General features: G+C 33.9%; 1 pseudogene; it reads right to left on the bottom strand.

The window, feature by feature from the left end:
* Window positions 1-548: 548 nt before the first annotated feature.
* The window catches only part of LOC112862773 (protein ZAR1-like pseudogene), a 52,281-nt pseudogene continuing 25,899 nt past the window's right edge, over window positions 549-26,930 (bottom strand).

Raw genomic sequence — 26,930 nt, 5'->3', positions numbered from 1 at the left:
TTAAGTATAAGGTAGGGATTAGTAGGCTGAATAGAAAATCAATATTCAAGTATATGTTCTGGAAAGAGACACACATAAATTTAAGGAAACAATATGCTACAATAAAAAGATGGAAAATTTTATACTAAAACATTACCATAATAATCACTATGTTACAATCAGACCAAATGGACAATCATTGTTAGAACTACATAAATTACTATTTACTATTTATTATTCATAAATCACGTAACAATAGTAGAAATTTCATAACTCAATTATCTTGGCAACAGATAGATAAAATAGAAAAATAGAAATATTTATATATGAAATATATATATATAACTTTAATGTTTACATCATATATTTCATATGTATGCATTTCATAGATATATCTTTTTACATGCATTTATGTTACTCTACTCACATTGTACAATTGTTAAACAACCTGCAAAAAGTACAAAAGCCTAGTCCATTTTCCAATACCAGGTGAGAGCTAAGTTGCAAAAAAGGAGCAGTACCATAAGTTACAAGGAAAGTTTGGGTGTCCTGTACAAGTTATACTTTTCCTATCTATGCAGGCTCCTTAGATCAATGTGTCTTTTCTTTTGAGGACAGGAACAACGAGACTTTGAACAGGTCTGACATTGGAATGCTTCTACTTGATAAGCCTTAAAACTCTTTTGGCATTTGCAACACAGTTGTTTGAAATTAACCTTATTAGTTCCAGAAACGCACCACACATAAGCACTCTCCCACCTGGTCTTACAATCTTTGCAGTGAAAATAGCCATATTTTGGTTCCAAAAACTGGAAGTTGGGTTTTCTGAGCAAATCTGTTCCACTGACTTCCCGTCTGCTTGCACTTCCGTTCCTGAGGGCTTGAGGCATCTTCCTCCCCCCAGCTCATACTGGCAAAGCTACTCCCTTTTGCACTCTTCAGAACTTGGAGTTGGTGGTTTCCGGTGCTGCTGGCTGTCCTCTGCAGGACCCCAAAGTACCTTCCTCTCCTGGTCTTCCCCCTCCTTCTGCAGCTGGATAAAGCTCCTATAACCTATCCCTGGTGAATAGACTCCCCAGGCCAGCAGGGGTACCTTGTGGCTTGTGCTGCCCCAGAGGGAGAACAGTGGGAGAACCCAGCGATACAGACTTGTCCATCCGCAGGCTCACCTGCACGCCCACCTCCCTGGTGTTAGCCTTGCAAAGCCTCAGGCTCAGGCTGGCATTCATCTGGGTGAGAATGAAATTAAGCTCCGATTTCTTTGAAGGTTCCATACAATAGTCAGAGGCATTTGCAGGCACAAGGAAACAAGGCCTGGCCAGGAAAGTCGGGGGACCAGTGTCTTGCCTCCAGTCAGGCTGAAATATATATATATGGAATATATATAGGCAATAAATATATATAAATGTATATATATGTATTTATATATACATGTATAAATATTCATAAATATATATACATATACATATATATGCAATGTATATATGAAATATATGTAAGTTATATATATTGCATATATATATTGCATATATATATTTCATGTATACATTTCATGTATGTATTTCTTATATATGTATTATATATATAGTATATATATATATAAGTAATGTATATGCATCTGTATGGTTTATTTATACATATATTTCATATATATAACGTGTATATACTTTGTAATATATACATTGCATATATATTGCTTATTTTTACATATTTCACATATATATTTTGTATATATGTATTATATATTTCATATATATTATATATCATAATATATTATATATTATATATATATCATATGTTACAATGATATAACATATATATCATTGTATGTTTCGTATATATATTTTTGTATATATAGTATATATATAGTGTATATATATATATGCAATATATATGTTGCTTATTTATAAATATATATTGCATATGTATATTTCATATAAATAGCATATATATCCAATATATATACACAACATATATATAGCATATATATTGCTTATTTATATCTATATTTCATATAGATATTTTTCATATAACATATTTTTCATATATATATTTTGTATGCATATAGCATATAAATATGAAATATGTATATAAATAATATATATTGCATATATATTGCAATATATATGCAATATATATAAGCAATATATATGCATATCTATATACATTACTTATTTATATATGAAATACACATATATTTCATATATATTGCATATGTATATATTGCATATATATATGCGATTTATATATATGCCATATATGTATTGCTTATTTATATATATGGCATATATGTATTGCATATATATGTATTTCATGTATATATAGTTCATATATATAGTTCATATGTATATATTTTGTATACACTATATACACACATATATATGAAATATATAATGAACTATATATGAACTATATATATGAAATACATATATGTGAAATATATATGAAATTTATGTATGAAATATATGTATGAAAGATATATGTATTACATATATGTATATGAAGTAATATAATTGAAATATATGTATATGAAATATATGTATTTGTAATACATATATGAAATTTATATGAAATATATATGAAATATGTAATGTAAACATTAAAGATATTTAGCAAATATGAGGAATCATTTTTCAATATAGACTGACATTGAATATTACCTAATATTTTTATATAAAGTCTATTTTTTCTGATACAAACATAAGATTCTAGTTTTCATTAATTAAAATATTTTTTCTTTATTTTCCAGCTTTCAGTATATATGTGTTTGAGGTGTATTTCATAAATATATATGGCTGAGTTAATTTTTAAAACCCAAGTTGAGAATTTCTAGAATGACATCAGCATATGGCTGATTCATCAGTCATATCCCACACTCAACTATAACAATTTGTCATCCATCCATCTAGTGGAGAAACTCTTGCACACTGTTGGAAGAAAAAAATGTGAGTTTGGATGCATTAGAGAGGGTAAGAGGAACATTTGACTTTACTTGCATCACCTCTTCCACCATGTGGCACAGCCTAGTGCAAAGAGTTCTTGGCTCCTGATTTCTCCTATGGGGGAAAGTAAGAGCATATGAATGGGTGCCTGTTTCCTTATCTGTGCATTGTGCTGCCAAAGAGCCCATTTGTTTCTTGCTTCATTCAGAATACTGCATCATGAGTTGCATGACTTGGGGGGGTGGGTGGAAAGAGGCAGCAGAACAGCCAATGAGACTCTCAGAGGGCTTTAAAGGGATGCAGATTCTACTAGTAACACAACAGACTCCATCAAGAATCCTACCCATGAGCTTTCAGGGACACAGTTGATAATTGTATTAGATGTTAATGGACTAATCATGCTAATTTAGTTCAGAAATTGTTAGAATGGATAAAAATTGAAACAAAATCCAACTATTTGCTATCTAAAAGAAATGTTCTTTAAATATAATGATAGGTTGAAAGTAAATAGACAAAAATATATACAATGCAAAGTAAAAATATGAAGGTTTGCTCTCAGATAATATCAGATGAAATAGATTTCAAAATTGCATGCATTAACAGAAATAGCAAGGGACACTTCATAAATGATACAGGAGTTAATTCAATAGGAAGACACTGTAACCAGAAAGATTTGTGCCCAATGACAAAGCTTCGGGATTTATTTACGTCTTCTTTTATTTCTGTATTATTCAATATGAGTTTTTATTTAAAAAAAAAACAAAACAGCCAACTACAATGTCTAGATTCTGCAAACCCTTCCTAGAACTCTCCCAACTTCTCTTGGTTAGGAGGTGGCAACACACTCCTCTGTCTGTGCCTCGATTGATGGCTTGCCAGAGTTGCCATCTTCCCTTTACAAAATTGATATTTGTGCTTCAGCTGGGTGTTTTCACCTTCCTCACGTCTTCCGTTGCTGTAGTTCTTGTCACTATGCTCTGGCTGTCTTTTGGGACTGGCCATATGTTAGATTATGTTTCCTGGTTCCCAAACTAGCCCATATCCTTATCCTTTTACATTGTCTTATGCTTAGAAAATCATAATTCTCACGCTTTTTTCAGTCATTTTATCTACACTCAATGTATATTCGTAGCCCATACCAGTTCCTTTTATTACGTGCCATGAAGGTAATCCCTTCTATTGACTGAGATATAAAATAACTGCATCCAGTAATAAAATATACATGTGTTACATACTGTATGACTAATCTGCAAATAATATAAATATGTAGCACTCTTTGCCCTGAATAAGTTAATCAATAAATCAACAATGTTTATTTTACTGCTATTATGTATGTATAATCATGGTATGAACTATCATGTATTCAACACAGTACTGCCAGTATTGGACATTAGGCTCATAAGATTTACAATCCACTGGGGGAGAGAAAATGATTAATCATGGTAAAATTAGATAGCAATGAAGTAGATCACTACTGTCCAAAACTACACTAAGTCCTCAAAAAAAAAAAAAACAATTAATGTGAATGGAGCTGTTAAATTATTTCATAGAAATATTATAAATGAAATGTGGGAGTGAGGATCCTTACATATATGTATACCTGGAGTATAACACCTATAACTTGGCTATGTTAGCTATAGAATGCTTTTTGTTTAGGAAAGTACTTCCTTTAGCCAAATTGCTCTTTGACTGCTTTTTTTCCTCAGCCAGGAGAAGCTGGAAGAATTATCAGATTGCCTTATTATAAAGGCAGCTGTGTTATGTTTGGGAAAACAATGAAATCAGGAGAGTTGAATTTATAGCCTTTGTTCTTTCACTTTATACTTGCATAGCCTGGACCTTTCTGAGACTTAGCTTCCTTATCTTTTAAGGACACAATAATACGTTCTTTCTAAGCCATAAAGCACTTTTAAAGTATGAGCTGTGATCTTCATTAGCTATCTGACTCAAATATTTTCAATTACATGTAAAGCTAAAAATTGTGGACTGTGTTTCTAGGTCCTAAATTCTACAATAATCTTGAGATGCGAAGCCAAATATTAAATGAAGGAAGACATAATGAATGTTTAACTTAGTGTTATTTCAAACCAATATAGAGTTTTCTCATTTCTTTTTGTGTTTAAAAACACATCTCTTTAAGAGAATATTCAAAAGTATAGTATAAAGAATGCTGAGTAAATTTATTTTGAACGATAATGAATGACATCTCAAGCTAATTGTGGTGTTTGGAATAATATAATTATTGCAGATTTTATATGGAACAAACTCAATACAAGAAAGAAAGAATGACATTTTCCTAATATGCAGCTATGTTGGATTGATAAAATTAATCCAATTAATTCATAATTATATTTGTGTTCTCCAGCATGTAAATAATACTAAATTGATGTTTCATAAAACTAGCCATTAAAGAACTTACAAGTTGATTTTCACATAAAAATTACCAAGATTGATGAGGGCAAGATGGAAAAACTAATGGCAAAAAGTGACATAAAACATGACTATTATTTTACAGTTAAACAATGTTATGCCATGAAATGGAAAAGGCCATTACCAGCTGGTTGTTAATACCCTAAGAATGCTTTTGTGCGATAATTAAAATGCAAAAGCTAGTCATTCCCATTTTATTGGGTAGGGGAAGCGATAATGTAGATTTTTATAGGAACATTCAGAGTTACTGCTGTTATCCATAACTCTTCTGTCTTTTAAAAATGTAGCCAACAAATGTACATTGTTTTCAGTTGTGCTGATTTATGACATAATCACAGCAATTATAGCAGGGCAAGTCCTGTTTGAGAAGTCAAGCCCTTTTAGCCTGATGCTGTTGAATTACAGCTTTCAAATGTACCCTTGAGTCTTTAAAGTGTCTCTCATCAAACCTTGAATGAAACCAATTTTATAAACATAGCAGAAATTAGGGGTGCTACTACATTTTAAGCTGTCACTTTAGAAGTTTGTGCATCAATTCCAACACATCTATCATTCTTCAAGATTAATTTGTGACTTTAAGAATTATTGCAATGGACTATTTTACATATTCTCAAGGGCAGAAAATCTATGTGGAGGATCATAATATCTAAAAATAGATGTAATTGTTTTGGAGGCAAGACAGAAGAATGAATATATGAATATATATGTATATGTTTCTATATATTTGTCTATATATCCCTCTATCATTTATCTATTATGCATCTATCTATCTATCTATCTATCTATCTATCTATCTATCTATCTATCATCTATTTATCTATCACCTATCTATCCTATCTGGGTAATAGTGAAAAAATCCCAACTTTTAAAATAAAATAACTAATATTCTCAGTGGCACATGATCTACTTTTGTGGCAAAATTATTTCCAGAAAAAGTATTTGTGAGGCATTTTTTAAAGAATTATTACTGAAATAGTTCCCAAAGAAGATACTTTTCTGAAATACGAAGCATAATTTGATATGTAATTTATGGCATGCTTATGATTAAAAGATGTCTCACTCTTTTGTAATTGCATTTTAACTAAAAAGAGCTTTACTTGATTGTAAAAATGATTTGCTTTTTGTATATTTTTAACCTTTTATTTTGAGATAATTTTGGACATACACAAAGAGAGAACTGAAAGAGAACTGAAAAGTTGCAGAAATAGAACTGAAAATTCTTGCACAAAAATTAATAGTTTCTTTAACTCAAGTACAAGGATCAAAATAAAAATTAACACTGATGCAATACTATTAACTAATCTATAGACCCTGTTTAATTGCCAGTTGTCCAAATTGTCCAAGCCAGGATCCCATATTGCATTTAGTTATCATGTCAGTCTTTTTTGTGTGTTTCATGATCCTACGTTTGAGGAGAAATGGCCAATTGTTTTGTAGAATGTCTCCCAATTTGGATTTGTCCGATGTTTCCTGATGATTAAATTCAGATTATGCATTCTTTGTAAGAGTGCCAGAAAAGTAATACCATGTCTTTCTCAGTATATCATAGTAGGAGGCACGTAATGTTTATAGATGTTATTAAGGGAAATGCTAGACAACCTGGTTCAGGTGGTACCTAAAAAGTCTCTCCATTGTAATGCTATTATTTTCTCTCTTTGTAAATAATAATTATCTTGTGGGAAGATACTGTTAAGTTATGCTAATATCCTTTCTTATTAAGCTTTTGCCTACTAATTTTAGCATTCATGGATGAATCTTGCTGTGACAATTTTTACTGTGATGTTGCCAAATAGTGACTTTTATTTCCATCATCCCTTCTACATTTATTAATTGGAATTTTACTAGAAGGAAGAACAGCCCATTTTCCCCTTTATTTCTTCAATGGTATATTTATATTGGCATTGACTCCTGGATATTTTATTCTATGATTCATAGTTCATTATTATTATTTATTTTTGCTCAAATTATCCCAGGTTTGGTCATGAGAATCCTTTCAAATTTATTCCTTTCTATATCTCCAATAATTTGTTTTAAGCATTCGCATACTTTCAGGCAACATGAAGTATTCCCTTCTAATCTAGTACTTTTCCTGAAATCAGCCATTTTCTCAGAGTCCTTTCATTTTTATTGAAGAATGGCGTTCAGAAAACAAAATATGGGCACTAGTTATGCTCATTGCTACTGTAGTGTTACTGTTCTAGGTCTTCTTAGTGGGTACACATGGACATCTATACCAATATCTATATTGATTTCTATGTATTTTTCTATGTGTTTGTTAAGAATTGTTAGTACATACTGATTCATCTGGTTAAGTCCAACACCCAAGGGTTCATTCTAGCCTTCCTCAACTCATATTTATAATTCCTTTCTCCTACAATAAGAAAACTGCATCTCATTATTCACATTCATTTGAAGGTGAATAACCCTAATTTCATAATTACAAAAATCCTAATTTTATAATTACTAATTATACTCTTGTGAGTATAGAGTAGAATGTTTGTGTGTAGTTCATTTTGTCTTAGCCTGTTAGCTTACAGTCAAATAATGCAAATAATGTTTTACTGAGTTAACAGATTAGTTCTTTTCTTCCCCACACAGTTTTGTGTGGTTTTGTTAGGCATTTGTAATACAGTAAGTTTGCCTTATTACTGCTTGTACCTCATTTTGTGCTTTCCCACATTCTGGATAATTTTAATTATTTACAAAATGTGTGTATATCATGTATATATCAAACTTTGCCGTGGCACTAAAAGTCAGAATTATACCCAGAGGCAACCTCAGAGCCATTCTTTCTACCCCATTTTAGTTGCACTGATTTTTCTACCATATTACCACCTATATTCTGTAAGTTAGCTAATTATATTAATTTCTGACTTATCTTTATGCCTTTTATCTGTTTTCTTATCTTTTTTCCTTCTACAATCTTCTTTGTACTTGTCTATTTCTTTCTGGAGTCTTCAGGGCTATCAGTTTGCCTATTTCAGCTGGATACCAGCTGGAGCAATCAATCCACAGTCAAAAACAAAGGTTTAAGTTAACATTGCCCCAAGGATGACATCATTTTTAGCAAAAATAAAGAAATTTGCATTTATATGACAACATCATGAGAATAACCTGTTAAAATGCAAAAACATATTATCTACAGCAGGACAAAGAATGAGCAGAAACAAATGATGAAAATTAAGACATATTGTGTGTTCACAGAGACTGCACTATGGTATTTAGCCTCTCAGCCTTTTTTCTAACTCTCTCTTTTTTAGAACATTCACCACTGCTTGAAATTGTCAACTAAACATTAATTTAGATCTGAAATCTTGAAAGACTTTTAAAACAAAATATTTCAAAGATATGATTAAAATTGCTTGTTATTAATTTTTCATAATTTAATTTTTAATAGACTATTTTTAGGGCAGTTTTGGATTTGCAACAAAATTGAGAGGCAGGCACAGAGATTTCCCATATATATCCACTGCCCTATGCATGCATCATCTCCCCTATTATCAAAATCACTCATCAAAATGGTGGTTATTTGTTTCTTTCTTTAAACTAAAGATGAACATATTGAAACATAATTGCCCAAAGCCCATAGGTTTACCTTAGGGTTCATTCTTGGTGTTGTACATTCCCTGCCTTTGGACAACAGTATAATGATTTATACCCATCATTATAATACTATACAGAGTATTTTCACTGCCTTAACAATCCTCTGTGCCCTGCCTATTTATCCCTGCCCCCTCTTCCTACCACACCCCTGGAAATCACTGATCTTTTTTACTGTTTTCAGTTTTTCTCTTTCAAGAATTTTATATAATTTGGACTATACAAGATGTAGTCTTTTCAGATTGACTTCTTTCACCTAGTAATATGCAGTTAAGTTTCATCCATGTCTTTTCAGGGCTTGATAGTTCATTTCTTAGTACTGAATAATATTCCATTATCTGGATACACCATAGTTTATCTATTTGCCTACTTATAAGGACATCTTTTTTTTCTCCAAGTTTTGGCAATTACAAATAAAGCTGCTGTGTATAACCATGTATGGGTTTTTGTGTAGATGGATTTTCAAATGTTTTGAGTAAATAACAAGAAGCACAATTGAAGGGTAATATGATAAGATTATGTTTAGTTTTGTAAGAAACTGCCAAACTGTCTTCCAAAGTGTCTGCGACATTTTGCATTCCCACTAGCAAAGAATGACAGTTCCTGTTCTTCCACATCCTCACCTGCATTTGGTGTTGCCAGTGTTCTGGATTTTGGCTATTCTAATAGGTGTGTAGTGGTATTTTATTATTGTTTTAATTTGACTTTCATTGATGATATATGATGTTGTGTATCTTTTTAAATGCTTTTTTCCATCTGTATACCTTCTTGGGTGAGATGTCTGTTAAGATCTTTGGCCCATTTTGTAATTGGGTTGCATGTTTTCTTATTGTTGAGTTTGAGAGTTCTTTGTATATTTTGGATGACAAGACTTTATCAGGTGTGTCTTTTGGAACATTTTCTCCTACTCTATGGTTTGTCTTCTAGTTCTCCTGGTATTGTCTTTCACAGAGAAGTTTTTAATTTTAATAAAGTCTAGCTTATCAATTATTTCTTTCGTGGATCATATTTTTAGGTGTTTTACTTAAAAACTCCAAGGTCATCTAGGTTTTCTCGTATGTTATCTGCCAGGATTTTTATAGTTTTGCATTTTAATTTTAGCTCTCCAGTTCATTTTGAGTTTCTTTATATGAAGAGTATAAGGTCTGTGCCTAGATTCATTTTTTTGCATGTGGATGTCCAGTTGTTCCAGTATCATTTTTTGAAAAGATGATCTTTGCTGCAGTGTATTGCCTTTGCTCCTTTGTCAAGATCAGTTGGTTATATTTATGGTGGTCTATTTCTGGGCTTTATATTCTTTACCATTGATCTATTTGTCTATTCTTTCACTAATACCACCTTCTCTTGATTAATGTAGCTTTATATTAAGTCGTGAATACAGGTAGTGGCAGTCCTCTGTCCTTCTCCTTTAGTATTGCGTTGGCCATCTGAGTCTTTTGCTTATCCAATATAATCTTTAGAGTCAGTTTGTCTATATCCATCAGCTAATTGCTGGGACCTGGGATTTCACAGAATTTATAGATCAAGTTAGGAAAAACTGACATCTTGACAATATTGAGTCTTCCTTATCCATGCATGTAGAATATTTCTCCATTTATTTAAAACATTTTTTTAATGTTTATTTTTGAGAGAGAGAGAGAGAGCATGAGAAGGGGAGGGGCAGAGAGAGAGACGGAGACACAGAATCTGAAGCAGGCTCCAGGCTCTGCGGTGTCAGCACAGAACTCAACATGGAGCTCAAACTGATGAGCCATGAGATCATGACCTGAGCCGAAGTCGGACACTCAACAAACTGAGCCACCCAGGCGCACCTCCATTTATTTTATTCTTTGATTTCATTCATTGAGTTTTGTAGTTTTTCCTCTGATAGGACTTATACATATTTTGTTAGATTTATAACTAAGTATTTCATTTTTGAGGTGCTAATGTAAATGACATTGTGTTTTTAATTGCAGGTTCCACTTGTTTCTTATTGGTCTATAGGAAAGCAATATAGTTTTTTTTTTTTTTATTCTTTAATGTCCATGGGATCAGATAAGCCCTTTTTTCTTTCTTTTTTTAAAAAAATTATTTATTTATTTATTTTTAAATTTACATCCAAATTAGTTAGCATATAGTGCAACAATGATTTCAGAGTAGATTCCTTAATGCCCCTTACCCATTTAGACCATCCCCCCTCTCACAAAAACCTCTGTTTGTTCTCCATATTTAAGAGTCTCTTATGTTTTGCCCCGCTGTTTTTATATTATTTTTGCTTCCCTTCCTTTGTGTTCATCTGTTCTGTATCTTAAAGTCCTCATATGAGTGAAGTCATATGATATTTGTCTTTCTCTGACTGACTAACTTCGCTTAGCATAATACCCTCCAGTTCCACCCACGTAGTTGTAAATGGCAAAATATCATTCTTTTTGATTGCCGAATAATACTCGTTGTATATATATACCACATCTTCTTTATCCATTCATCCATCGATGGACATTTGGGCTCTTTCCATACTTTGGCTATTGTTGATAGTGCTGCTGTAAACATTGGGGTGCATGTGTCCCTTTGAAACAGCATACCTATATCCCTTGGATAAATACCTATTAGCGCAATTCCTGGGTCATAGGGTACTTCTATTTTTAATTTTTTGAGAAACCTCCATACTGTTTTCCAGAGCGGCTGCACCAGCTTGCATTCCCACCAGCAATGCAAGATATATCTTCTTTCTCCACATCCTCGCCAACATCTGTTGTTGCCTGAGTTGTTAATGTTTGCCATTCTGATAGGTGTGAGGTGGTATCTCATTGTGGTTTTGATTTGTATTTCCCTGATGATGAGTGATGTCGAGCATTTTTTCATGTGTCGGTTGGCCATCTGGATATCTTCTTTGGAGAAGTGTCTATATATGTCTTTTGCCCATTTCTTCACTGGATTAGTTTTTTGTGTGTGTGTTGAGTTTGAGAAGTTCTTTATAGATTTTGGATACTAACCCTTTATCTGATGTGTTGTTTTCAAATATCTTCTCCCATTCTGTCAGTTGACTTTTAGTTTTAATGACTGTGTCCTTTGCTGTGCAGAAGCTTTTTATTTTGATGAGGTCCCAGTAGTTCATTTTTGTTTTTGTTTCCCTTGCCTCTGGAGACATATTGAGTAAGAAGTTGCTGCGGCCAAGATCAAAGAGGTTTTTACCTGCTTTCTCCTCGAGGATTTTGATGGCTTCCTGTCTTACATTTAGGTCTTTTATCCATTTTGAGTTTACTTTTGTGTGTGGTGTAAGAAAGTGGTCTAGGTTCATTCTTCTGCATGTCGCTGTCCAGTTTTCCCAGCACCACTTGCTGAAGAGACTGTCTTTATTCCATTGGATGTTTTTTCCTGCTTTGTCAAAGATTAATTGGTTCCATTTCTGGGTCCTCTATTCAGTTCCATTGATCTGAGTGTCTGTTTTTGTGCCAAGGAAAGCAATATACTTTTGTGCAATAACCTTGTATCCTGCAATTTTGCTGTAATGCTTCTTAGTTTCAGGAGTTCTTTTGTCAATTTTTTCAGATTTGCTATATAGAAAATTACGTCATCTGTGAACAAAGACAATTTTATATATTCTTCCTCAATCTGTATATATATTATTTTCTTCCTTGAATTATTGCTTAAGAAAGGACTTCCAGTTTGATGTTGAAAAAGGCAGGTAAGAGGGACAGCCTTACCTTTTACCTGACCTTAGCAGGAAAGCTTTGAATTTCTCATCATTAAGTATAAGGTTAGCTGTAGATTTTCTCTGCATAGTCTTTATCAAGTTGAGAAAAGTACCCGTTAGTCCTAGCTTACTAAGAGTTTCTTTGTGAATAAGTGTTGGATTTTGTCAAATGCATTTTCTGCATCTATTGATACAATCGTGATTTTTTTCTTTTTTTATCTTGCTGACATAATGGAATTTAGTTCTATTAGTTTTTGTCTTATGTAATTTGATGCTGTATTGTTAGATACATACATATTAAGAATTGTTATGTCTTCTTCCAGAATTTGCTCCTTGATTATGTAAATATCTCCCTTATCCCTGATAATTTCTTTACTTTGAAGTCGTCTGTGTCTGAAATTCATATATCTACTCCTGCTTTATTTTGATTAGTGTTAGCATGGTATATTTTCTTCATCCATTTACTTTTTTGTAAAAAAAATTTTTTTTTCAACGTTTTTATTTATTTATGGGACAGACAGAGACAGAGCATGAACGGGGGAGGGGCAGAGAGAGAGGGAGACACAGAATCGGAAACAGGCTCCAGGCTCCGAGCCATCAGCCCAGAGCCTGACGCGGGGCTCCAACTCACGGACCGTGAGATCGTGACCTGGCTGAAGTCGGACGCTTAACCGACTGCGCCACCCAGGCGCCCCATCATCCATTTACTTTTAATGTATATGTGTCTTTATATTCAGAATGGTTTTCTCATAGACATATATGGCTGGTGGTGTTTTCTGATGCAATCTGACAATCTGTCTTTTAATTACTGCATTTAGACCATTGACATTCAAAGAGATTATTGATATGGTTGGATTAATATCTACCATATTCGTTACTGTTTTCTGTTACCTTTGTTCTTTTTGTTGCTCTTGTTCTTTTTGCCTGTTTTTGTCTTCTGCTCTTTTTCTTCCTCTTGTGACTTTAATTGAACATTTTATACAATTTCATTTCTCTTTTTTAGCATATCATGTTATACTTTTTAAAAATCTTTTTTATTGATTGCTCTTCATAATTCAAATTTATTTCTCATTTCCATAGAAGAGATCAGACTGCTTAGAAGACTCCCTCTGGAACATGTTTATGAAAAGGAAAAAATAAATTCTATTATAATGGAAAACTCTTTTAGTATACCACTTCTATGAAGAATCATTTTTGTGGGTATGAGATGATTAAATATAGAAGAAAAAGGATTGATTTAAATTCAAGGAATAGGAAACTTACTAGGCATGGGCTAAAAAAATAGGTGGATTTTAAATAGGAAGACGAAGTTATCAGTAGTGAACTGTCAATGGGCTTCTGCTGGGTTAGAATTAATGATATAATGACTTTCTATGAATAAATAACCTCATCCATGAGGCAAATAAGCACTAAAACTTCAATTTTAGAGGCTATAACTGGTTTGAAATGAAAATATCTACTTCCCTATATCAATTTCTTCATAGTCTTTTTCTTTTACTTTAACTTCCAGAGTTAGTGGATCATTGATTACCTACTGAAGTAAAATAATTATCATTGTTAATGTGGACAAATTCAATATTCATAGTAAAGACATAGCTCTATAAACTTAAAAAATCCAAGAAATATAACCTCCTATAGAAATCAAAAGAATTATTTTTATAGCACATAGCGTCAGTCCTTATCAGACACACTGAAATATATTCCACCAAAGTACAGATATGTGTGTACATATATAACATATCTATCTATCTATCTATCATCTATCTATCTATCTATCTATCTATCTATCTATCTATCTATCATCTATCTTGTATTTAAAGTGATTACATGTTGTATATATGTTGTATAGGTATTATATATTATTGTGTGATTTGTTTATTATTCTTAGGTTAAGGAGTGGAAAGCATCTGTATTTCTTTCTCATCCTGCAGACTATATAAGTACTGAACAAGAAGTTGAATCAGATAGCTATATGTTCAGTGTTACTTTAGTCACTGCCTACAATCAGTTCCAATCACTTGTGTTGAAATCATATTTCTAAAGTATCATTGTCTGTTTTGCAAGGGTTTGATGGAAATATTTAGCTGAGTACCAAGTTATCAAAGGGCCAACATCTAATTTTGTTTCAATATTAAATATACCTTCTTGGGGGCATCTGGGTGGCTCAGTTGGTTAAGGGTTGGACTTAGCCTCAGGTCATGATTTTGCAGTTTGTGGGTTCAAGCCCCACACAGGGCTCTGTGCTGACAGCTCAGAGCCTGGAGCCTGCTCAGATTCTGTGTCTCTCTCTCTGCTCCTCCCCAACTTGTGCTTTGTCTTTCTTTCTCTCTCTCCCCCCAAATGTATGAACATTAAATTTTTTTGTTTGAAAAAAGTATACCTTCTTGCTGCTTGTTCTCTATTTAAATGTTGTTTGTTTTGTCTCTCTTGCCTTTTAAAAAACTTGTAAAATATTTATTAGTGTTTCTTTTTATTTTTTATTGGTTTTTTAGCTATGCCTCTGTGTTCTTTTTTTGTAGTGGTTAAACTATAGATAACAATATGTAGACTTAATTTATGACAGACTAACTTAATTACCATTATATCATTTCATTAACTACATAAGAATCTTAAAATCCTATAATTCCGATCATTGCCCCAAATACCTTTATTCTATTGGAATATAATTTACTTACAATATATATTAATATTTCTTGTAGTGCAGGTCTGCTGCTAATTTCTTATAGTTCAGGTCTGAGCTTTCGTTTGTTTGAAAGTGACTATTTCACAGTTATTTGTGGAAGACAGTTTTAGTGGACATAGAATTATAGGTTGCAGGGTTTTGTTTTGTTTATCCCCCACTTTCCAGAGCTGTCAATCAATTAGCTTCTTATGTCAATTATGTGTGATGAGAAATAGACATCTAATTTTTTTTCTCATAAATATAATATGCCTGGTTTTCCTGGTTACGTTTAAGGTTTCCAATTTTATTTTATTTTCAGCAGCTTAACTATGATTATGCCTCGCTCTCATTATCTTTGTATTCATCCTGCTTGATTCTTGAACACATGGTTGATGACTGTCATGAATTTTGTAAAAACTTGCAGCCATTATCTCCTGTGGCCATTTCTTCTTTCTCTCTGGATTCTGATTACTAGATATTGATAATTTCAAACAGGGGTCTGATTCAGTGATCCTTTTTTCGTCTATGGGCATTCTACCATAAAGTCTATCCAATAAATTCTTAATTTCAAATATTATATATTTCTCAGTTCTACAATTTCCATTTGGTTCCTTGTTAGAGTTTATATTTATTTTTATAAATACTCCCACTCCTTCTGCATTTTGTCTTTTTCTAAATCTTTTAACATACAAAAGATTTTAAAGTCCTTATCTGCTGTTTTGGACACTTGGGTCATTTGTTTGTCTGCTTCCCTTGATGGTTTTAGTCCTGAAGATAGGGAACATATTTTGCTTCATATATTTTGTATTTTTTTAGACTTTATGCCAAATATTGTAGATAAGGTATCATTAGAGATAGAAATGCATATTGCTTTTTTCCAGAAAGTACTCACTGTTTTAAATGTCAGATATCCCAGGATAAAGGGTGATCTCTTTGAGCAAATTGGGATTGAACTGTGTTGGACTTGGGTTACACCCTTACTTAGTTTGGTTCACCTCTAACATTGAAAGTCTTTAGGATGAGATTGGGACCCTTCTCCCAGCAATGCTTTGGATCCTTAGCATTGTAGGGAAAAAAAATTTGTCTGTTTTTGAGTCCAGTTCTGTTTCCCATGATCCTGACCTCTCAAAAAAAAAAAAAAAAAAATCCTATGGGGGGCAGGGATTGTTGATTGAGGAGAATAAGCCTTGTGTTTAGGGCTTCTTCAACTTTAATTATTATGTCAATCCACACTGTTTTTAAGTTTTTATTTAAATTCCAGTTATTTAATACAGTGTAATATTAGTTTCAGGTACAAAATATAGTATTTCAACACTTACATACGACACCTGGTGCTCATCACAAGTGCCCTTTTTAATCCCCATCACCTATTTCTCCCTGGTAACCATCAGTTTGTTCTCTAGAGTTAAGAGTCTATTTTTGGTTTGCTTTTCTCTTTCTTTTTTTCCCCTGTGATCAATTTGTTTCTTAAATTCCACATATAAGTGAAATTATATGGTATTTGTCTCTCTCTGACTGGCTTATTTTACTTAGTGTACTAGTCTCTAGCTCTATCACATTAAAAAAAAATCAGCTCATTTTTCTGTGTTCCAATAAAGTCTTCTAACCTTCTTAAATGCTAATATCCAGACAAGGAATTAACTCCAGAAACAAAAGTTCATCTCTTCTCTGCTTACCATTCTCATCAATGACTTTAATAAAAATCACGTTTTAAAAAGATTTCATGATGTTTCTGGTTTTTATGGTAAGAGCAATGCTATTTGGCAACTTTCTGTATTCTAACTGGAATTGAAACACTTATTTCTTTAATCTGAAGTTTGAATCACTGCTTTTGTTGCATTACTTCTGTACTTGGGGAAGTGGTATGGTCAGCAGTGAAGTCTTATTAACAGTGAACCATGGGGGGCACCTGGGTGGCTCAGTCAGCTGAGCGTCCGACTTTGGCTCAGGTCATGATCTCACGGTCTGTGAGTTCGAGCCCCGGATCCAGCTCTGTGCTGTCAGTTCAGAGCCTGGAGCCTTCTTCAGATTCTGTGTCTCCCTCTCTCTCTGCCCCTCCCCTGCTCATGCTCTGTTTTTCTCTCTGTCAAACATAAATAAACATTAAAAAAATTAAAAAAAAAAAAAAAACAGTGAACCATGGCAGAACAACGTACGGGGAAACATTTGGAAAAAAAATACTGCTATAGAGGCATTGTATTAGGCAAGATAGTGGTTTTAATTTGTTAAATTGTCCTTAAGTCTAGCCACATTAAACATTAATAAAGCAGGTAGACCTTGTTTCATTGTTTGCCTTATAAACTCTAGCTGTTTGGATTCTTGTCTGTGCTTCATAGCACTGTCAGGAAGGGCAAAACTATTACAAATAAATACCATTGCTGGTGTGGATGAATAATTAGGGCACAGTGAGAATGTGAGAACTTTACAAGCAACATTTATTTTAGAGTCTTGGTAAAATGATGGCAGATGAGATTAGACAATTATTTAATAAATACTCATTGACTGGTGACTACATCCAAGACACCATGGCAGGGATGATAACCAGGAAATACATTAAAATTTGTATACCAGTGTGTACTTGGAAGCCAGATACAAACTAGGAACTCCTGCCGTTGGAGACATATATGGGACAGAATCTTAAAGGTGACCTTGTTTCTCTTTTTGCTCTTTGAAGTTTACCTCCTTCCCCTTTTTCTTTAAGGAATGCATAAGAAAATGGAAATGTCATCAAAAATAGATCAGACCATTTCTGTTCTATTTGTGAAGCACTTATTTCTAAAAAGATCATTTGTTATAGGTGTATTACAGGGCAATTGAGAATATGTCATTAGAAATTCTTGACTCTCGTGTTTGATCCTGTATTCTCTAAATTAGGGGAAGATGCAAGGATGAGCTAACAAAGGTCAATAGGAAAAAAAAAAGTAAGTGACTTGAGGAAGTGTCTTGAAAAATAGAAAATGTCCATGTGCATTTAGGAAACTTTAAAGTCAATGCTTTTTGAATGCTATAAGTGAAAAGCTAACTATTTTAGTACATTGTGACCCTACTCATCAGATATGCAGATTGATGTGACTTTTTTTTTTTTAATTTTTTTTTTTCAACATTTATTTATTTTTCGGACAGAGAGAGACAGAGCATGAACGGGGGAGGGTCAGAGAGAGAGGGAGACACAGAATCGGAAACAGGCTCCAGGCTCCGAGCCATCAGCCCAGAGCCCGACGCGGGGCTCGAACTCACGGACCGCGAGATCGTGACCTGGCTGAAATCGGACGCTTAACCGACTGCGCCACCCAGGCGCCCCAGATTGATGCGACTTTTAAGAGTGAGCAATTAGTATCCTCAAATAGGACATTAAAGTAATCCTTTCACAAAAAAGCATAATACCTCTTGCTTTAAAGCTGCAATTATAACATACTACTTATTATTTCAAGTGTCAAATATAAGTATATAAGTATTTCAACAGACATCTATTTTTTTTTTTTTTACCAAGTATGTCCCAGATACTGTTTGAGATGCTAGAGATATAATAACAACAAGATGGGTGACCAAATATTTCCTCACCAAAATGAGACCCTTGAAAAGGGCCCTAAATAATTATACCTGAATAATAAATGTAAACTGTGACTATGATCACCTAAAGGTACTTAAAAAAAAAAAGGCACAGTCTCTCTAAAGCTTATTGGCATAAAAGAAGAAATAAAGTAGTGGATGTTTACAATACTATGTAATAACTGTTAAAGACTTGTGGGTGGGGTGTAAGAGCAGGAAGCTGATTGTGGTGGTTAGCCTGTAGGTTGACCCTCTCTCCCAATAATCCTGTATCTTGGTGTTTATGCCCCTGTGGAGTCCCATTTTCTCATTGAATTAGTGCTGGCCATGGGTCACAAAGCGTACTTCCTAAAAGGATTTGTAGCATTCTGCTTGGTCCCTTGAAATAGCTGTTCTTAGGGCTCTGAGCAGCCATGGAGGGAGTTAAACCACTCTAAGTGGCAGAATAGAAAGAACATGTAGAGAGACCCCATGGAGAGGCCATGAGACCACATGATCAGAGAGATTCCCAGGAAGCACCAAGTTGTTCTAGCCCCCCGCCATTTGCAGTCAGCCTGGCCATATTAGAGGCAGCGTAGACAAATCCTCCTCAACTGAGTTCCGCCAAATCAAAGATTTGTGAGATTAAAAAAAAAGATTTGCTTCTGATTTAAGCAGCTAAGTTTGGAATAATTTGTTATAAAGCATAGATAACTGGAACAGAATTTGGGATGCTGCCATAAAGTGGAATGCTGCTCTAACCCAAAACTAACATGCGTGGCATTGGTTTGGGGACCAGTGACAGAAAAATCTGGAAAAGCCACAAGGTGATGATTAGAGAAAGCTAGAAGGGAGTTGAGAAGGTTGGTGAAAATTTGAAGGACAGTGAGAAAACTATTATTTTAGGCTGGAGAAAATTTGCATTCTGGCAAAACAGTGAAACTCTTGCCTGCAGTACCATGGGAAATAGAAAATATTATCTAATGATCTCAGGCTCTTGCTGAAGAGCTTTCCAGATAGGATGCTAAAAGTGCCAACTGTCTAGGAGAGAATATGAGATGAGCCAGATGGATTAAAAAAGAAATATTTAGTTTTCAAATACAACCTAGAGGAAATAGAGAAGTCCCAGAACAGTTTTTTTTTTCAAACAGCAAATGTTCTCAAAAAGAAATGGCCTCAGGGCAGAGATCAAAATATGAAGTATACCTATAATATTTTTTGCTAGGTCCTCAGAAATGTGTAAGTTTGCATTGCACCTCCAGGTAAATAATAGAACCACTAATTGTATTTAGGGCATGCCTTATTGTGCTTCTGAAGAATGTTAGGGGCATTTCCTCACAATGGCCACACATACAGCCTAGATATAGAAGAACATGTCTTAGAAAGAAATGGGGATGTGATTTTTGCCTAATGGTATGAATGACAATTTGATACATAAGAGGCCTACAATGTTTTCGAAAGAATCCTATTACGTTGGGCTTTGGGTTTTTTAATTTCCAGTGATTAATAACTGGAATAGCAATCTGAACAGGAACCCTTTCCTTCTACCTTCAATGCCAAGCACCTTGCCTCTCGTGAGCCCAGGAACTAGAGGGAACGTCTGGCTTCTATTTTTTAGATGGGTTTCCTTTTCTCTGTCGAACAGCTCCTGTGTGCTGAAAAATTGATTGGAGACAGATACAAAGTCTAAAGGCACAGACCAGCAGGTTTAATCATAGGAAGTTCTTGTGATTTGGATCTATGTAGTGGGGGAGAAAGGGAAGGGAAGTTGTTTGATAATGACCTAGACATGAGTGTCCATTGCCCTGAGGCACAAATAGCTAGTGAGAAACTGAGCAAGCGGGATGAGTCTTTCCTGACAAGTCTGAGGAGTGTGGGACACTTAAAAGCAGACAGGCTGCAGGTAGAGTAATAGTGCACAAAATTAGACAGTGTATTGTCTTTCTCCACTGCAGGATTCTTTTTATTAATGATATCCCAGCTATCAGATATAAACCCAACTGGCACACAGAGAAAACAGTCACCCATCAAAACTGATTCGTCTTTCAAAAAGAGAAATGATTGGAATATAAGAACAGTCAAATAAAATCTGTCCTAGGAAGGAGGAATGAAAGTAAAAAGAAAAATAAGATCACACAAGAAGAACCAAGTATAATGTAAAATAAGAGAGTTTGGGGTTCCAAAATCATGATTTTTAAAATATAACATTCAGCAAATCATAGGCGATAACCACTTGTGAGAAGTTCATGTGCAACAAAGAACTCCTAACAGAGCATTGAAAGAGAAAGGGAAAGAAATCATAAATAAAAAGATAAAGTACTTGAGAGATCACTTTAGGAGACTCAATATGAGTAAAATAAGTGATCCAGATTGAAAAGCCAAAAAAGGAAAAAGAATAAAGGAGGGACAATAATTAAACAATTAGAGGGAAAGAAACTTCCCTAACTGCAAAAAGATCTGAGTGTAAAATTAAAGTTTTACCAATTTCCATTCTGGACGATAAAAAATAATATGTGAATCCGAACATAGCCTGACACACGAATTGTACATCTGAGCATGAATTCCTATAATGAAGAGAAAATTCATACATTTCAAGATAAAAAAATTACAAACTTTTGTGTAGAGAAAAATATCTGATGGTACTGCACACCTTATTTGCACTGCCAGAACCTAAAATACTGGAACAAACCAGCAGATTGCTGAAACAAAAGGACAGAAGTCCTTGACTTGGCAAAAATATCATTCACCCATTCTAGAAGAAAGACAAACATTAAAGATATGCAAGGAATCTGAGACTGTATTATCTGCATTTTCCATGTACAGAGAACACCTGTGAAATGACTACATAAATAAATGAATAAATAGAGGTAGCGAAGTAGGGGGAGATAAAGAAAAAGTAAATAATCTTGGGAAATGAGCCTGGTGACATAAGTAATTTGCAGATAATAATAAACTTACCTGGGGTCTGTAATATGAATGCCAATTAAGATCTGTTTAAATACATGAGAAAATTTCTAGTAAGTACTAAATTGTCTCAGAAAGACTTGGGAATGTGAGGGATGTGGGTGGGAAGTAAAAGTGTTCCAGAAGTCTTAGCTGGGACTGGGTCAAAGGAAGAGAGAAAGTGGAATAAAATATTCTAAAAATATAATCTTATTGGGAAAAAAAAAACAAGACTGAGGAGAATCTGTACCTTTGTGGAGAAAACAGTGATTCTAAATATGCAAAACAGTAGGTATCTTGTTTATAAAATATTAAAGCCATCAGTTTCTGATTAGAAAGTTATATAAGTGAAATAGAAAATAATAAAAATGGAAAGAATACATCACATATGGGTATTATTACAACCAATGTGAAAAAGGGGTTTTTATATTGGGTTAAAAAGAAAAGCACTAATCTAAGCTGTTCAAACAACTTAGCGCACGCGCACACACACACACACACACACACATTGAAAACAAAGTGCCTTTAGTTTTAAATGTTAAAACTAACAGGATGGATAAGGGGATACCCAGTCCAGATAAAGAACAAAAAAGCAAGAATGATGGTATAAGTAATCATAAATGATAGAATTTAAGTTTAAGGATATTAAATGAGATAAAAATTATTGTGCAAGGATAAGAGGTAAAACTGAAAAAAAATTAGTGGTGTTTATGTTAGGTCATTAGATGTGATTTCATTTAGCACATACATACTTACTGAAGTTAAACCTTTATTTTCTTCAGTTTTGCCTTTTATCATGTTTCTGAAAGCAGAAGATGGATGCCTCAGCTCGAACAAAGAGGGAGTAAATTCACTCTTCCTTTGCCTTGTTTTTCTATTCTTACCCTCAGTGGATTGGACAAAGCCTACACAACCTGGAGAGGGCCACCTGCTTTATTCCATTCACTGATGCAAATGCTTCTCTCTCTGGAAACACCTTCACAGACACTATAGGGATAATGTTTTATCAGTATTCTGAGCATCACTTAGCCCAGTCAAGTTGACACATAAGATCAACCATCACAATCATGTTTATTTGGTTCTAAGACTTATTGTAAAATGCATTACTATTTTAATTACAGCTTCCTGGATGAAGGGGAGAAAACCGCATTACATGCACACATTTTAAACGCATCAATGTGTGGAAAATATGTCTTAAAACTGGATAATACAAATACAAATATGTCTTAAAACTGGATAATCCCAAGGGTGCCATGATGGCTCAGTTGGTTAAGCTCCTGACTTTGGTTGGCTCAGGTCATGATCTTGGGGTTTGGGAGTTTGAGCCCCGCATTGGGCTCCTCAGCTGTCAGCATGGAGCCTGCTTCAGATCCTCTGTACCCTTCTCTCTCTGCCCCTCCCCTGCTTTTGCTCTCTCTCTAAAAAATAAAATAAACATTAAAAAAAAACAAATCCCATAAGCCTTCACATAAAATGAATTAATGCAATGACTTTGAGGATAGGCTGAAAGGTGGAGCCACAAAGATTTATTTGGTAATAGAATATTTAAATCTTGGTACTCAAGTCTTCCAATGTTGAGAATAAAGGTGAAAGGTTGTAAACAGTTGTTTCCAAAGTTTCTAACAGAAGCACCTGTGCAAATGGTACTATTACTAACCAAGTTGTAAGATACATGAAGAGAGGTGATGTGAAAGGAAGGAAGTTCAGTATGGGCCACTTTCAATTTGAGGTGCTTGAATAAGTTCTGAGTAGGTATATCCAACTGTATATATAAAAAAATTTATCTAGAGTGCAGGATAGAATTTTTGCTTTTGACAAAATTTGAAAGTGCATATGCAATATTAATACTATGCTACAATTGATGGATAGTGAATTAGTGGCTTTTCTTTTATTCAAATTAGTATTATGCAGGAATATTTTATAAATATAGACCACAATTCATTGATTCTAAGATGGTGATATTTGAGGGGAGCCTGGGTGGCTCAGTGGGTTGAGCGTCCGATTTCAGCTCAGGTCATGATCTCACGGTTCGTGAGTTTGAGTCCCATGTCAGGCTCTGTGCTGTCTTTCTCTGTTTCTCAAAAATGAATAAATTAAAAAAAATTAAGATGATGATGATATTCAAACATTTCTAAAATCAGGATATATCTAACAGTTACCATCAGCCAAATGCTGTTGTAGCAAGGTTATCAGTCAGTGCATGCACACATTTAGTCAATTTGTATTCGTATTGTCATCACTGAAGTGAAAAAATTGGATTTTGTATACAAGTTATTGAGTTTGACATTTAAAATGTTTTTAAAAAATCATTCTATGATTTCTTATTAAATCACAAAGTTGTGTACCCTGAAAAACGTGGAAATAGAGCAGGAGTATGTAAAGTTTTCACTATTTGACAATGCTTTACACATTAATAGTACCTACCTATTAAGTACCTACTTAAGTTGAAAATATTTTATATTGTTGAAATATCGTCTATCATTTTTCCAATTAATACATAAAATCCAGACATCATTTTCATTAACATGTCAGATAAAACTTAAATTGGAAATTTTAAGTTCAATCTTATCAAAAGAGCTCATCATTCTATATGTTGAAAAAAACCAGTCATTCTTGATTGCATTGTTACTATAAAGACTCTAAGAAAAAACTTTATTTTTCTTTTTTTTTTTAAGTTTTAATGTTTAATTTTGAGAGAGAGAGAGAGAGAGCATGAGTGGGGAAGGGGCAGAGAGAGAGGGAGACACAGAATCTGAAGGAGGCTCCTCTCTAGGCTCTGAGCTGTAAGTACAGAGCCCAATGGGGGGCTCAAACCCATGAACTGTGAGATCATGACCTGAGCCAAAGTGGGACGCTTAACCAACTTAGCCACCTGGGAACCCCTTTAGGAACTTTTAACATATAAGGCAGTAGAGTACGTTTGTTCAGGAAGTATATTATTTGTTTCAGTGCAGAGAGTGACCAGTACAATGTCTGAGCCTTATATTCAAGTCATATGCTTCATGTAGATAGTCTGGGGCATCAAAGCACAACAAAACATATCCAAGTCAAATTCCACATTGTAAATTCTGCATGTGGATAAAAGAATAGAAAAAATAATCATGTACAAAATGTCAAAAATGGTCTTTTTCTTCTCTAATTTTCATAAGAATTCTACAGTTATTTTGGTAAGGCTCCAAGCTATGTCCTCTTCAGTCAATTGTAAAATAAATACCTTTGTTTTACCATTGACTATAGTGAAAAAGAAAGGCAACACACATTTTTTTAAACTGCTAATGAGGGAAAAAAACATTTGACTCAGAATCACAGCTTTCAGAGCTGGAAGAAACCTTATAAGTCAAGGAGCCCAATTCTCACTATTCACAGATGAGTAAATCAACATCCAGGTATGTTTTGCCTGAAGGCCCAGAGCCATTTAGCGGCAAAGCTAAGATTAGAGTGATGCTTTCACGATCCTCATTCTAGACACTCCGTTAGAACTTTTGCAATGAGCATCCATCCACAAGAGTCAACACTATTGCTTCTGTGTGTCATGAAGGGCAAAGAAGATACTTTTAATCCCATAAATTGACATATAACCCTTGTTTCTGATTGTAATATATGTGTCTGGAATGCTTGGAAATTTTAGAGACCAAAAGTTCCACAAGGAAGCCTTATACCATGTTACATATATAAATGCATTCTTTATTAGATATTAATGAAAATACTAATGATAACTTTTATATCATTAATTTTAAAAGATGATAATGTCTGCAGTAGAAATTATTAATTATTAATCAAAATCAAAAGTATAAATCAAGGATGTCATTAAGGATACAAAATAAAGATTATTTAGCACCCTCACTGGCAGTGATTACACAGTATGTCATATGTGTTTCTGTTTCTTGAAATGCTGAACTAATTCTTTGTGGCATCCATCCTTTGTGATTTTACTCTCTTGTAATTTCTTTGGCTAGGAATCAATATATAATATCAGAAGAATGTCTGCTAAGCTCCAAGGAAATTGAGACTTTGACAAGCAGAAACTTGAAAGAGAAAGGGCACTCTAGTAAAAACTCATTTCACTAACAAAACGAAACTGTCAATTTGTTTTAATACCAGAAAAATTTTCAGGGTCAGAAGCCAGCAAAGCAAAAGCATTTAATGACTGGGTGCATAAAGAAAAACTATTTATAAATAGCATGTGATGGCAAGGAAATTACTTCTTTTTGCACAACAAAATGGTGATTTCATCATAAGTGTGTTTCTAATATGTTTACTTCACTCATAGATTTCAAGTATATGTCATGAAAATCCATACTATGAAAACCTATAGAATGAGGGCTACTCTCGTTTCTTTTTAATTAGTTTACCTAAAAGCAATTCTTACCTATATCACGGGTTTTATAACTTCTGGTTATAAAATGTGGTATTCTGACTTTGATTTCTGAATTAGAAGTTCTCCAAACATTGACAATTTGGTTTCTGTACTAAATTATTAAATGTGTGAATAAGCTGAGGTTAAATTATTTTCTATATTCAGCTTACCGAAAAAAACCTCAAAAAAAGAATTCAGCTCAGCCTCTCCTGGCCATTGGAAGGTGTTCAAATGATGTCAAGTAGAGGTCTGAAACGGAGCCTCAAGGAAGTAACAAGGAGGCATTCTAAACAGGTCATTGCCAGCTACTTTCTCAAGTTACAAGATGTGCTACACGTTTGCCCCATATCTTTTTTTCCTTGGACAGTTACCATCAAAGTATGTCTTTATCAATCATCATTTTCTCTTTTCAACAAAATGCTTGTTTGAATGGACCAGGTAAGGAAGGCTCATAGGCTTAATAAATGCAACCTAAAGAAAAACTTGAACCTACATTCTCTCACCCGTCTCCCCACTCAGCCAGTCTCCCTGCCACACCTTTGTAACTATACGAGTACTTTGCAATTAAGTACCATTTGTAATTCTTTTGTATTCTTTTAAAAAATTATCAACGAAGCATAGTTGACATACAATGTTATATTAGTTTCAGGTGTACAACAAAGTGATTGGACATTCATATTCGTTACTTGGTGCCACCATGGTAAGTGTAGTTACCATTTGTCATTCTACAAAGTTATTATGATATTATTAACTTTATTCCCTATTCTGCACTTCTCATCTCTGTGACATTTATTTTATAACTGAAAGTTTGTACCT

The sequence above is a fragment of the Puma concolor genome, chromosome B2 (assembly GCF_028749965.1).
Source record: "Puma concolor isolate L17-30 chromosome B2, mPumCon1.1.hap2, whole genome shotgun sequence".
Taxonomy (NCBI): domain Eukaryota; kingdom Metazoa; phylum Chordata; class Mammalia; order Carnivora; family Felidae; genus Puma; species Puma concolor.
This window is presented reverse-complemented; position numbering and strand designations above follow the sequence as displayed.